Consider the following 15,801-nt stretch of genomic DNA (forward strand, 5'->3'; position numbering starts at 1 on the left):
TAGCGGGTGGCCGCAAGGTAGAGCACCAGGGGCTCCCGAGGACGCGGAGCTACCATCACTTGTGGACTGGTAAGGTACCTCTTGAGGTCTTGGAACGCCTTGTCGGCCTCTTCAGTCCATTCGAAGGGGCCCTTTTTCTTCATCAGCTTGAAGAAGGGGAGCGCTCGTTCCCCCAGCTTGGAGATGAAGCGCCCCAGCGCAGTCACACGCCCGGTGAGCTTCTGCATTTCTCTGAGGGTCCTCAGCGGGCTCATGTCTTCGACTGCCTTGACCTTCTCCGGGTTGGCCTCGATGCCCCTGTGGGATACGAGGAAACCCAAGAGCTTGCCCGAGGGGACTCCAAACACGCACTTCTCTGGGTTGAGCCGTAGGTCCACTTCGTTAAGGCTTGCAAAGGTTTCTTCCAGGTCCTGTATCAGGGTTCTTGCCTCACGAGACTTCACCACAATGTCATCGACGTAAGCTTCAGCGTTCCTCCCGAGCTGTCGGCCTAAGGCGATGTGCATCAGCCGCTAAAAGGTCGCGCCTGTGTTGCGCAGCCCAAACGGCATGCACGTATAGCAGTACACCCCACACGGGGTCAGGAAAGCCATCTTCTCCACGTCCTCTACCGCCATCTTGATCTGGTGATAGCCCGAGAAGGCATCCAGGAAGCACAATAGGTCACACTCTATGGTGGAGTCGACTATCTGGTCGATGCGGGGGAGCGGAAATGGATCCTGCGGGCAGGCCTCGTTGAGGTCGGTGAAGTCGATGCACATGCGCTCTTTTCCTCCCTTCTTAGGCACAACGACCGGATTAGCCAGCCAATCAGGGTAGCGGACCTCGCGAATAACCCCTGTCGCCTCTAGCTTCTGGGTCTCTTGAACGATGAAAGCTTGTTTCTCAGTAGACTGCCGCCTTGCCTTCTGCTTCACGGGGCGCACATTGGGGCACACGTTGAGGTGATGCTCAATCACTTCCCTTGGGACCCCCGCTAACTGATCTGGTTCCCATGCGAACACCTCCTTGTTCGCGCGCAGGAACCTGATCAGGGCCTTCTCCTGCTCGGGCTCGAGGATGGCCCCTATGGTGAAGGTGGCGCCAGTGGACCCGTCCTCGTCGACTGGTACCTGCTTGGTTTCCGCCTTGTCTTGGGTGAACAACTGCTTATTTTTAGCCGGCGTAGCCCCCTTGGGCTCAAGGGCATCGGTGCTAGTGGGTTGCGCCACCGCGGCCGCCCTGAAAACAAGTTGGAGCACCTGCAGCGCATCCCTTGTGTCTCCTGATACGGTGAGGACGCCGCTGCTCCCGGGCATCTTCATGAGGTTATACGCCGGGTGAGTTGCTGCCATGAACTGAGCCAAGGCCGGATAGCCGAGGATGGCGTTGTAGGGGATGCCAATGGGGGCAATGTCGAAGTCGATCAGCTCCGTGCGAAAGTTGTCGCAGGTGCCGAAGGTCACTGGGAGGCGGATCTGTCCCAAGGAGGCGGTGGAACCGGCTCCGACGCCCGAGAAAGGCCTGCTGGGCTGGAGCCGCTCCAGCGGCACGTGGAGGAGGCTGAAGGCCTCCACTGAGAGCACGTTGAGGCCGGCACCACCGTCGATGAGGGTCTTGGTTACGGCCACTTGGCAGATGGTGGGGGTGCACAGCATCGGGAGCGCGCCCGAACCAATGGGGTTGAAGGGGTGGTCCTCTGAGTCGAAGGTTAGATCGGCCTTGGGCGCCACCCAACCCGGGGGGCTTCTCGGAGCTTGGAGGCGGTGCTGATCCGGCGGGCGAACGGCTTGATGTGATGACTCGAGGGTGGTGCCTGGGAGCCACCCAGGAGAGCTGCGACGATGGGTGGCGCTGGTGCGGCGAAACGGGCGAGGAAGAGGTCGCGCAGCTCCTCCCAGGAGGTGACAGAGGCCGTCGGCAGGTGGAGGAGCCACGCGCGCGGGATGCCGGTGAGGGCCATGGGTAACCAGTTGGCCATCACCCGATCGTCGCCCCCGGCTCCGAGGACGGCCTCCTCGTACGCCAGCAAGAAAATCATCGGGTCTGTCGTGCCGTCGTAGCGCGGCGGCATCTCGGGCCTGAACTTGCGCGGCCACTGCACCTGTCGCAAGGTGGGGCCAAGGCCCGGAGCCCCCTGGCCCCTGCGTCGGCATCCGTTGCTGGAGCGGGCGGCGCGCTGTCCGCCATGAAGGCGGTATGCGATGTTGGGGAGAGCGGGTCGTCAGGAGGGAGGACTCCGGCGCACCCCTACCTGGCGCGCCAAATGTCAGATTTCGGGTTCCGCCAGACCCGTGAGGTTCGAACACTGGGGTGTGCGCGAAGATCTCTCCCCTACCGATCTACGTCCAATCTCCTCGTGCAATTTAAGCTGGAAACAACGAACGACACAAGGGACACAAGGTTTATACTGGTTCGGGCCACCGTTGTGGTGTAATACCCTACTCTAGTGTGTGGTGTGGTGGATTGCCTCAGGGGCTGATGATGAACAGTACAAAGGAAGAACAGCCTCGCGAGAGGTGTTCTTGAACTGGTGCGATGAACTGCTAGGGTGAGTTCAGTCGCCTCTCTCTCTCTCTGCTAGGGCTCTACCAGATCTCTGGGTGTTTTCTAGATGTCTCTACTCTGTGGTGGCTAGCTCTATTTATAGAGGCCCTGGGCCTCTCCCCAAATAATGAGCGGGAAGGGCGCCAACAATTGGCCATTTCGAAGGGGAACATGTAGTACAAGTTATCCTGACCAAAGGTGGTCTTCGGCTGCCAAAAGTACTGGTGATGACGCCATCTTGGGCTCCACGGTGACCTCCATCCTACCGCTCTGCTAGTCTTGGTCTTGTTGCACCGGAATGGTAACCTTTGCTCGATATCTCGGCCTGTGCTTGCCCCCTTTGCACCAAAGAGGAAACAAGGACACTGTGCAGGCCGGCACCCGCCTGGTCTCGATCGTTATGGCTTGCGTCACGGGCTCTTCGCGAGGTACCCCTGCCTTGATCTCTCTGCCTCCTCGCGAGCTTGCCTGACGAGGCTACCTCTGAGGAAGCTCCCTGTCGTTCGCCCCGCGAGGCTTGGCCCCTCGTGAGGGTCTTGAGCTTGAGCTGATGAAGATGGGCCGTGTTGGGCCCCCACTTGAGCCACGCCGCAAGCCGCAGGCAGGCAGCTATGGGGACCCCCGTTCCCAGAACGCCGACAACATGACCGAGACTCATCTCCGGTAAATAACCAATAGCGGAACCTGGATTATCATATTGGTTCCTACATATTCTATGAAGATCTTTATCGGTCAAACCGCATAACAACATATGATGTTCCCTTTGTCGTTGGTATGTTACTTGCCCGAGATTCGATCGTCGGTATCTCAATACCTAGTTCAATCTCGTTACCGGCAAGTCTCTTTACTCGTTCCGTAATACATCATCCCAGAACTAACTCATTAGTTGCATTGCTTGCAAGGCTTATAGTGATGTGCATTACCGAGAGGGCCCAGAGATACCTCTCCGACAATCGGAGTGACAAATCCTAATCTCGATCTATGCCAACTCAACAAGTACCATCAGAGACACCTGTAGAGCACCTTTATAATCACCCGGTTACGTTGTGACGTTTGGTAGCACACAAAGTGTTCCTCCGGTATTCGGGAGTTGCATAATCTCATAGTCATAGGAACATGTATAAGTCATGAAGAAAGCAATAGCAATATACTGAACGATCAAATGCTAAGCTAACGGAATGGGTCAAGTCAATCACATCATTCTCTAATGATGTGATCCCGTTAATCAAATGACAACTCATGTCTATGGTTAGGAAACTTAACCATCTTTGATTCAACGAGCTAGTCAAGTAGAGGCATACTAGTGACACTCTGTTTGTCTATGTATTCACACATGTACTAAGTTTCCGGTTAATACAATTCTAGCATGAATAATAAACATTTATCATGATATAAGGAAATATAAATAACAACTTTATTATTGCCTCTAGGGCATATTTCCTTCAGTCTCCCACTTGCACTAGAGTAAATAATCTAGATTACACAGTAATGATTCTAACACCCATGGAGTCTTGGTGTTGATCATGTTTTGCTCGTGAGAGAGGCTTAGTCGACGGGTCTGCAACATTCAGATCCGTATGTATCTTGCAAATCTCTATGTCTCCCTCCTTGACTAGATCGCGGCTGGAATTGAAGCGTCTCTTGATGTTCTTGGTTCTCTTGTGAAATCTGGATTCTTTTGCCAAGGCAATTGCACCAGTATTGTCACAAAAGATTTTCATTGGACCCGATGCACAAGGTATGACACCTAGATCGGATATGAACTCCTTCATCCAGACTCCTTCATTTGCTGCTTCTGAAGCAGCTATGTACTCCGCTTCGCATGTAGATCCTGCCACGATGCTTTGCTTAGAACTGCACCAACTGGCAACTCCACTGTTCAATATAAACACGTATCCGGTTTGTGACTTAGAGTCATTCGGATCAGTGTCAAAGCTTGCATCAACCTAACCATTTATGACAAGCTCTTTGTCACCTCCATAAATGAGAAACATATCCTTAGTCCTTTTCAGGTATTTCAGGATGTTCTTGACCGCTGTCCAGTGATCCACTCCTGGATTACTTTGGTACCTCCCTGCTAAACTAATAGCAAGGCACACATCAGGTCTGGTACACAGCATTGCATACATGATAGAGCCTATGGCTGAAGCGTAGGGAACACCTTTCATTTTCTCTCTATCTTCTGCAGTGGTCGGGCATTGAGTCTGACTCAACTTCACACCTTATAACACAGGCAAGAACCCTTTCTTTGCTTGATCCATTTTGAACTTCTTCAAAACTTTATCAAGGTATGTGCTTTGTGAAAGTCCAATTAAGCGTCTTGATCTATCTCTATAGATCTTGATGCCCAATATATAAGCAGCTTCACCGAGGTCTTTCATTGAAAAACTCTTATTCAAATATCCTTTTATGCTATCCAGAAATTCTATATCATTTCCAATCAATAATATGTCATCCACATATAATATTAGAAATGCTACAGAGCTCCCACTCACTTTCTTGTAAATACAGGCTTCTCCAAAAGTCTGTATAAAAACATATGCTTTGATCACACTATCAAAGCATATATTCCAACTCCGAGAGGCTTGCACCAGTCCATAAATGGATTGCTGGAGCTTGCACACTTTGTTAGCACCTTTTGGATTGACAAAACCTTCTGGTTGCATCATATACAACTCTTCTTTAAGATATCCATTAAGGAATGCAGTTTTGACATCCATTTGCCAAATTTGGTAATCATAAAATGCGGCAATTGCTAACATGATTCGGACGGACTTAAGCATCGCTACAGGTGAGAAATTCTCATCGTAGTCAACTCCTTGAACTTGTCGAAAACCTTTTGCAACAAGTCGAGCTTTGTAGACAGTAACATTACCGTCAGCGTCAGTCTTCTTCTTGAAAATCTATTTATTCTCGATGGCTTGCTGATCATCGGGCAAGTCAACCAAAGTACACACTTTGTTCTCATACATGGATCCCATCTCAGATTTCATGGCCTCAAGCCATTTTGCAGAATCTGGGCTCATCATCGCTTCCTCATAGTTCGTAGGTTCGTCATGGTCAAGTAACATGACCTCCAGAACAGGATTACCGTACCACTTTGGTGCGGATCTTACTCTGGTTGACCTACGAGGTTTGGTAGTAACTTGATCTGAAGTTACATGATCATCATCATTAGCTTCCTCACTAAGTGGTGTATGAGTCACAGGAACAGATTTCTGTGATGAACTACTTTCCAATAAGGGAGCAGGTACAGTTACCTCATCAAGTTCTACTTTCCTCCCACTCACTTCTTTCGAGAGAAACTCCTTCTCTAGAAAGGATCCATTCTTAGCATCGAATGTCTTACCTTCGGATCTGTGATAGAAGGTGTACCCAACAGTCTCCTTTGGGTATCCTATGAAGACACATTTCTCCGATTTGGGTTCGAGCTTATCAGGTTGAAGCTTTTTCACATAAGCATCGCAGCCCCAAACTTTAAGAAATGACAACTTTGGTTTCTTGCCAAACCATAGTTCATAAGGCGTCGTTTCAGCGGATTTAGATGGTGCCCTATTTAACGTGAATGCAGTCGTCTCTAAAGTATAACCCCAAAACGATAGCGGTAAATCAGTAAGAGACATCATAGATCGCACCATATCTAGTAAAGTACGATTACGACATTCGGACACACCATTACGCTGTGGTGTTCCGAGTGGAGTGAGTTGCGAAACTATTCCGCATTGTTTCAAATGAAGTCCAAACTCATAACTCCAATATTCTCCTCCACGATTAGATCGTAGAAACTTTATTTTCTTGTTACGATGATTTTCCACTTCACTCTGAAATTCTTTGAACTTTTCAAATGTTTCAGACTTGTGTTTCATCAAGTAGATATACTCATACCTGCTTAAATCATCTGTGAAGGTGAGAAAATAACGATACCCGCCGCGGGCCTCTATATTCATTGGACCACATACATCAGTATGTATGATTTCCAACAAATCTGTTGCTCGCTCCATTGTTCCGGAGAACGGCGTTTTAGTCATCTTGCCCATGAGGCATGGTTCGCAAGTACCAAGTGATTCCAAAAGTCCATCAGAATGGAGTTTCTTCATGCGCTTTACACCAATATGACCTAAACGGCAGTGCCACAAATAATATGCACTATCATTATCAACTCTGCATCTTTTGGCTTCAATATTATGAATATGTGTATCACTACTATCGAGATTCATCAAAAATAGACCACTCTTCAAGGGTGCATGACCATAAAAGATATTACTCATATAAATAGAACAACCATTATTCTCAGATTTAAATGAATAACCGTCTCGCATCAAACAAGATCCAGATATGATATCCATGCTCAACGCTGGCACCAAATAACAATTATTCAGGTCTAAAACTAATCCCTAAGGTAGATGTAGAGGTAGCGTGCCGACCATGATCACATCGACTTTGGAACCATTTCCCACGCGCATCATCACCTCGTCCTTAGCCAATCTTTGCTTAATCTGTAGTCCCTATTTCGAGTTGCAGATATTAGCAACAGAACCAGTATCAAATACCCAGGTGCTACTGTGAGCATTAGTAAGGTATACATCAATAACATGTATATCACATATACCTTTGTTCACCTTGCCATCCTTCTTATCCGCCAAATACTTGGGGCGGTTCCGCTTCCAGTGACCAGTCCCTTTGTGGTAGAAGCACTCAGTCTCAGGCTTAGTTCCAGACTTGGGCTTCTTCGCTTGAGCAGCAACTTGCTTGTCGTTCTTCTTGAAGTTCCCCTTCTTCCCTTTACCCTTTTTCCTGAAACTGGTGGTCTTGTTGACCATCAACACTTGATGCTCCTTCTTGATTTCTACCTCCACAGCCTTTAGCATTGCGAAGAGCTTGGGAATAATCTTATCCATCCCTTGCATATTATAGTTCATCACGAAGCTCTTGTAGCTTGGTGGCAGTGATTGAAGAATTCTGTCAATGACACTATCATCAGGAAGATTAACTCCCAGTTGAATCAAGTGATTATAGTACCCAGACATTCTGAGTATATGTTCACTGATAAAACTATTCTCCTTCATTTTGCAGTTGTAGAACTTATTGGAGACCTCATATCTCTCAATCTGGGCATTTGCTTGAAATATTAACTTCAACTCCTGGAACATCTCATATGCCCCATGACGTTCAAAACATCGTTGAAGTCCCGGTTCTAAGCCGTAAAGCATGGCACACTGAACTATCGAGTAGTCACCAACACGCGACTGCCAGACATTCACAATGTCTGCAGTTGCCGGCGCGGGTGGTACACCTAGCGGTGCTTTCAGGACGTAATTCTTCTGTGCAGCAATAAGGATAATCCTCAAGTTACGGACCCAGTCCGTGTAATTGCTACCATCATCTTTCAACTTTGCTTTCTCAAGGAACGCATTAAAATTCAACGGAACAACATCGCGGGCCATCTATCTACAACAACATAGACATGCAAAATACTATCAGGTACTAAGTTCATGATAAATTAAAGTTCAATTAATCAAATTACTTAAGAACTCCCACTTAGACAGACATCCCTCTAATTATCTAGGTGATCATGTGATCCATATCAACTAAACCAAGTCCGATCATCACGTGAGATGGAGTAGTTTTCAATGGTGAACATCACTATGTTGATCATATCTACTATATGACTCACGCTCGACCTTTCGGTCTCAGTGTCCCGAGGCCATATCTGCATATGCTACGCTCGTCAAGTTTAACCCGAATATTCTGCGTGTGCAAAACTGGCTTTCACCCGTTGTATGTGAACGTAGAGCTTATCACACCCGATCATCACGTGGTGTCTCGGCACGACAAACTTTCGCAACAGTGCATACTCAGGGAGAACACTTATACCTTTAAATTTAGTGAGAGATCATCTTATAATGCTATCGTCAATCTAAGCAAAATAAGATGCATAAAAGATAAACATCACATACAATCAATATAAGTGATATGATATGGCCATCATCATCTTGTGTCTTTGATCTCCATCTCCAAAGCACCGTCATGATCACCATCGTCACCGGCGTGACACCTTGATCTCCATCGTAGCATCGTTGTCGTCTCACCAACTATTGCTTCTACGACTATCTCTATCGTTTAGTGATAAAGTAAAGCAATTACATGACGATTGCATTTCATACAATAAAGCGACAACCATATGGCTCCTGCCAGTTGCCGATAACTGTGTACAAAACATGATCATCTCATACAATAAAATTTAGCATCATGTCTTGACCATATCACATCACAACATGCCCTGCAAAAACAAGTTAGACGTCCTCTACTTTGTTGTTGCAAGTTTTACGTGGCTGCTACGGGCTGAGCAAGAACTGTTCTTACCTACGCATCAAAAACCACAATGCGGTATAGTGATTGCTTTTTGATCTTCAGAAAGAACCCTGTTCATTGAATCCGATTCAACTAAAGCTGGAGAAATAGACACCCACTAGCCACCTGTGTGTGAAGCATGTCGGTAGAACCAGTCTCGCGTAAGCGTACGCGTAATGTCGGTATGGGCCGCTTCATCCAACAATGCCGCTGAATCAAGAATCAACTAGTGACGGCAAGCAATATGTATATATCCACACCCACAACTCCTTTGTGTTCTACTCGTGCATATAACATCTACGCATAAACCTGGCTTGGATGCCACTGTTGGGGAACATAGTAATTTCAAACAAAATCCTACGCACACGCAAGATCATGGTAATGCATAGCAACGAGAGGGGAGAGTGTCGTCCACGTACCCTCGTAGACCGTAAGAGGAAGCATTATGACAACGCGGTTGATGTAGTCGTACGTCTTCATGGTCAACCGATCATAGTTCCGAACGTACGGTACCTCCGCGATCTGCACACGTTCAGCTCGGTGATGTCCCACGAACTCACAATCTAGTAGAGCTTCGAGGGAGAGTTCCGTCAGCATGACAACGTGATGACGGTGTTGATGAAGCTACCGACATAGGGCTTCGCCTAAGCACCGCTACGATATGACCGAGGTGGATTATGGTGGAGGGGGGCACCACACACGGCTAAAAGATCAAAGATCAACTTGTGTGTCCAGGGGGTGCCCCCTGCCCCCGTATATAAAGGAGCAAGGGGGAGGCTGGACGGCCCTAGGAGGGTGTGCCAAGAGGAGGAGTCATCCTCCTAGTGGGAGTAGGACTCCCCTTTCCTAGTCCCACTAGGAGGGGGAAGGAAGGAGTGGGAGAGGGGAAAGGCAAGGGGGGTGCCCCCCTTCCTTGTCCTATTCGGACTCAAGGGGAGGGGGCGCGGCCTGCCCTGGCCGGCCCCTCTCTCTCCACGAGGGCCCACCAAGGCCAATTAGCCCCTGGGGGTTCCGGTAACCCCTCCGGCACTCCGGTTTTCTCCGAGATCACCCGAAACCCTTCCGGTATCTGAATATAGCCGTCCCATATATCAATCTTTATGTCTCAACCATTTTGAGACTCCTCGTCATGTCTGTGATCACATTTGGGACTCCGAACTACCTTCGGTACATCAAAACACATAAACTCATAATATCGATCATCACCGAACATTAAGCGTGCGGACCCTACGGGTTCGAGAACTATGTAGACATGACCGAGACTCATCTCCGGTCAATAACCAATAGCGGAACCTGGATGCTCATATTGGTTCCTACATATTCTACGAAGATCTTTATTGGTCAAACCACATAACAACATACGTTGTTCCCTTTGTCATCGGTATGTTACTTGCCCGAGATTCGATCGTCGGTATCTCAATACCTAGTTAAATCTCGTTACCGGCAAGTATCTTTACTCGTTCCGTAATACATCATCCCGCAACTAACTCATTAGTTGCATTTCTTGCAAGGCTTATAGTGATGTGCATTACCGAGAGGGCCCAGAGATACCTCTCCGACAATCGGAGTGACAAATCCTAATCTCGATCTATGCCAACTCAACAAGTACCATCGGAGACACCTGAGAGCACCTTTATAATCACCCAGTTATGTTGTGACGTTTGGTAGCACACAAAGTGTTCCTCCGGTATTCGGGAGTTGCATAATCTCATAGTCATAGGAACATGTATAAGTCATGAAGAAAGCAATAGCAATATACTAAACGATCAAATGCTAAGCTAACGGAATGGGTCAAGTCAATCACATCATTCTCTAATGATGTGATCCTGTTAATCAAATGACAACTCATGTCTATGGTTAGGAAACTTAACCATCTTTGATTCAACGAGCTAGTCAAGTAGAGGCATACTAGTGACACTATGTTTGTCTATGTATTCACACATGTACTGAGTTTCTGGTTAATACAATTCTAGCATGAATAATAAACATTTATCATGATATAAGGAAATATAAATAACAACTTTATTATTGCCTCTAGGGCATATTTCCTTCAATGTTCCCCGGGGGGGTTCCAGTAACCCCTCCGGTACTCCGATAAATACCCGATACACTCCGGAACACTTTTGGTGTCCGAATACTATCGTCCTATATATCAATCTCTACCTATCGACCATTTCGAGACTCCTCGTCATGTCCGTGATCTCATCCGAGACTCCAAACAACATTCGGTCACCAAATCACATAACTCATATAATACAATATCGTGATCGAATGTTAAGCATGCGGACCCTACGGGTTCGAGAATTATGTAGACATGACCAAGACACCTCTCCGATCAATAACCAATAGCGGAACCTGGATGCTCATATTGGATCCTACATATTCTACGAAGATCTTTATCGGTCGAACCGTTATGGCAACATACGTTATTCCCTTTGCCTATCAGTATGTTACTTGCCCGAGATTCGATCGTCAGTATCTTCATACCTAGTTCAATCTCGTTACCGGCAAGTCTCTTTACTCATTCCGTAATACATCACCTCGTGACCAACTCCTTAGTCGTTTGCTTGCAAGCTTATGATGTGTATTACCGAGAGGGCCCAGAGATACCTCTTCGATACTCGGAGTGACAAATCCTAATCTTGATCTATGCCAACTCAACAAACACCTTCGGAGATACCTGTAGAGCATATTTATAATCACCCAGTTACGTTGTGATGTTTGATAGCACACAAGGCATTCCTCCGGTATCCAGGAGTTGCATAATCTCATAGTCGAAGGAATATGTATTTGACATGAAGAAAGCAATATCAATAAAACAGAATGATCATTATGCTAAGCTAATGGATGGGTCTTGTCCATCACATGATTCTCCTAATGATGTGATCCCGTTATCAAATGACAACTCATGTCCATGGTTAGGAAACCTTAACCATCTTTGATCAACGAGCTAGTCAAGTAGAGGCTCACTAGGGATATAGTGTTTGTCTATGTATTCACACATGTATTAAGGTTTCCGATCAATACAATTCTAGCATGAATAATAAACATTTATCATGAATATAAGGAAATATAAAATAACAACTTTATTATTGCCTCAAGGGCATAGTTCCTTCACTAGCATGTCCCTCTAACCAAACACATCCTAGAATAAGCTAGGGGACATGCTTGATGTTATTCTCAGGCCAACTACATTTTTTATCCATGGGCCAAAATCTGGCAATAGGAAAATAATCAACACCCATATTAATTTTGAGAACACTAGAGAGACGCTTTCAAATTTCTTTACCAACCACACAATCAAAGAAAAGATATGAGATGTCGTCATGCTATGAATAGAAAAAACACAGTCTAGTGGTTCGATGATACTCCTTTTCTATAGTTTTTGAAACGCGGTCCCTTAGGGCCCAATTCATCAAAAAAGATCAAAGGGAGTTGCCTAATTAATTAATGGAAAACCGGGCAAAAACCATCACATCACGCCTGAAAAATAAGGCAAACAGGACGATCTGACAACCCACACAAGAATGCACACACGCCACCGAGGAGAAAAGCGTCATCGAGGTTGCAGTCTGATGTCATCGTCCTCACTCCTCCGCAAGGGTGACTCCGACTCCAACATCGACAAGCATTGATGTAGCCCTCATCGCAAAAAAGCATAGAGGTGTGCGCCTATAAATGCCAAATGGTCAACCACACGCGTCAGTGACCAGGCAGCTCTGACTCTATCGATGAGCATTGCGGGAGAAAAGCGTTGGGCTTGCGCTGAGCTAGCGCAGGAACCGACCACCCGTCTCGTGTCATTGATGAGTGATATTTTTGCACTCATCTACCTTAGCTTTAATCGAGACATTTCATTTAAAAAGAGATATTCGCTCTGATATTACCACTAATGGCTAATTAATGCAAAGGATTCCATAAATCCTCTCTTTGATGTGTTTCCATAGAAAATGGGCTAGAAGGGAAGAAATCACGTGTGGAAATGGAAAGGAAGGGAAATGAAGAAAGAAGGAATCAATAGGAGGCGTGTCTGCGAAGATAGCACAAAAAGACTGTGTGGAAACTGAGGCAGATCGTCCACTTGAACAACTTTTATAAAGGGAACCCCATCGAAATGTCAACATGTGAGCATTGACAGAAGCCAGAACATCATCATCATCTTCTTCTTCTTCATCCACAAACCCTAGCCGCCGCCATTTCCATCTCCATAGCCACCATCACCACCATAGTGCTTCCTTATCTAGTTCATACATGTAAATCATGCATCGCGTAAGCCATCCATTGTAAGACATATTTACAATCAATCAATCTTCAGGATGTGCTCTTAAATGGTTTCTTCTCGCGATCTGATGTCCATATGTGAGTAGTTCTGTAAGGTATGGGTTGAGGCATAGGCCTTGCAACCCTTTGTATTTTTTTGTGGGGGTCAATGGAAGGGCTTTGAATTAACATCTCGTATGTGTGAAATAAAATTGTTACATAGATGTCTCTTGTCTTGTCCGCGATCTTCATCCCTGCAGGTACCCGGGATTATGGGATCGAGCCATGGTGAGGCTAGGAGGAAGGAGACGTGAAGTGTTATACAAAACACCGGTGACAGTAGGGTTTAGTAGGGTAACACGGGTCCTATCCTTGGGAATACATGAGTGTAGTCATTAAACATCCAAAGCTCTTGTCTGATTTCATTATCTTAATTATCGAGGCAACCCCGGGCGATGAATAGGGCCTGTGGTATGACAACTGATTCTTGATGTTGGACTCGTGCCGATCAAGATGTTATTTGGACACATCCCCCACTTCGGTTCGTAACAAGCACATCTCGGTGGGTGACTTCCAGCGCACAAATTAAGATAATATCTGGTCCCAACACAAATACATGGTTGTAAGCATTAAGACCTCATACACGTACCTATTTTTATTATAGGTGTTCAAATCACTGTTTTCTTAATTGATCCGGTCAAAAGCTGGAATTGATCCTTTGACAAAAGCTTGCTAGAGACCATCGCTTCAAGGGAATCTTCCTTTCATGGTTCGATAACCGAGGATCACCTCTGGGGAAAAAGGTGTGGATACACTTTTCTATTCCATTATCGAATCACTAAAAGGAGGTATTAGTCATCGTCACCGCAAGGGCCGCTCCTCAGCAACTCTGACTTTAGAAAGACAAAGTGAGGCACGACGACCCCTTGAACACGCCAGAAGAGATCGACTACCCAGACCCATCTGCTAGTCATAAGCTTGTCTGATATAATAGCCAGATGGAAACTTGAACTTTAGGGGGGAACCAAAATATACCAGACAGATGGTATGTATATGGGTTGAACACCCCTAAAGTTGATAATGCTATACAAAGAACTGTCGAATGTTCACCTTTAGATTCATGTTGCCAAATGAGAGTCACAATTTTTCCAAGGATATACAAGGATTCCATCACAGCACAAGAAAAGTTCCTTATAAAGGTGAGTTTAATTGAATGGCCCTCCCAAATGCCAGAGCATTGCTCATGACAAATGCAATACAAGGGAATTGGATAGAGGGAGGAGAAGTACTAAACGAAATGTTCCCCAAGAACCTAATTTTGGTATCATCTCCCACAACCCATCTATATCCAAACTTTTTGAACCTAAGCCATCTTGATTTTTTACCTTCAAAACATGGTCAAAGGCCGGGGGGTAGAGTACACATAGTTCCGCCTCTGAGCTTATCCATGTAGAGAGTCCCTGAGCTAGAGCATCCACATGTGGAAGGTTCACATCCTTGTGTAGGATCCTCCATTTTTCCGAGTCACTACAATAAGCCACTAGACCTGCTTGATGTCATAACATAGTTATTTGTTAAAGATATGTGTATTCCTAGTTTTTTCAAATACACCACAGAACACATGCACAAATGGAACTGAGCACTATATTATTATTATTTTTCGCAGGCCCAAATGTGGTAATAAAAAAGTAATTAGCATTTAATTTTTAGAACACCTGAGGGATGCTTCCAAATTTCTTTACAAACCACACAATCAAAGAAAATATGTGGGATAGCTTCATGCTCTAAATTGAAAACATAGTCTAGTCGTTTGATGATATTCCTTTTCTGTAGGTTGTCTCTAGTCATAAGCTTGTTTCGTGATAACAGCTAGAGAGAAACCTGAACTTTTGGGGGAACAAAAATAAACCAGACGGACAGTATGTATATGGGTTGAACACCCCTAAAGTTGATAATGCTATACAAAGAATGGTTGAATATTCACCTTTAGATTCATGTTGTCAAATGAGAGTCACAATTATTAGAGAGGCAAATGCTTTCATCGGTTTGTTCAATGATGTATCAAGATTCCATCATAGCATGTGAAAAGGTCCTTCTAAAGGTAAGTTTAATCGAATGGCCCTCCCAAATGCTAGAGCATTGCTGATGGCAAATGGAATACAAGGTCCAGAATTGGACAAAGAGAGGAGATGTACCAAACCAAATGTCCTCCCAGGACCTAGTTTTGGTACCATCTCCCACAACCCATCTATATCCAAACTTAAGAGTTTTGATGGCCCACATAACACATTAATTCCAAACCCAAAATAAATCCTAACATGTATATTGTGTAAAACTTCACAAGTCACTATATGACTTGAAATAGTAAAAAAACATGGTACTACCACTAAGTGAGTTCCTTCTTCAAAAGGATTACTTGAATAATGATGATCGTTTATGTGTACTCATTAAGAGATCCTCAACTGGATTTTCTTACATCACCTTAGTTTATATCGATGATCTCATCACAATGTCTATAGAAGACCTAAACATAAACAAAATCATCTTAAGACGGAAATTTGAGTTCAACCAAAATTTTCTTAAGTGTAAAACTTGAGCATTCCCTGAAGGATATATACATATCAGACTATATATATATATATATATATATATATATATATATAT

This window comes from Triticum dicoccoides, chromosome 4A, assembly GCF_002162155.2.
Source record: "Triticum dicoccoides isolate Atlit2015 ecotype Zavitan chromosome 4A, WEW_v2.0, whole genome shotgun sequence".
Lineage (NCBI taxonomy): Eukaryota > Viridiplantae > Streptophyta > Magnoliopsida > Poales > Poaceae > Triticum > Triticum dicoccoides.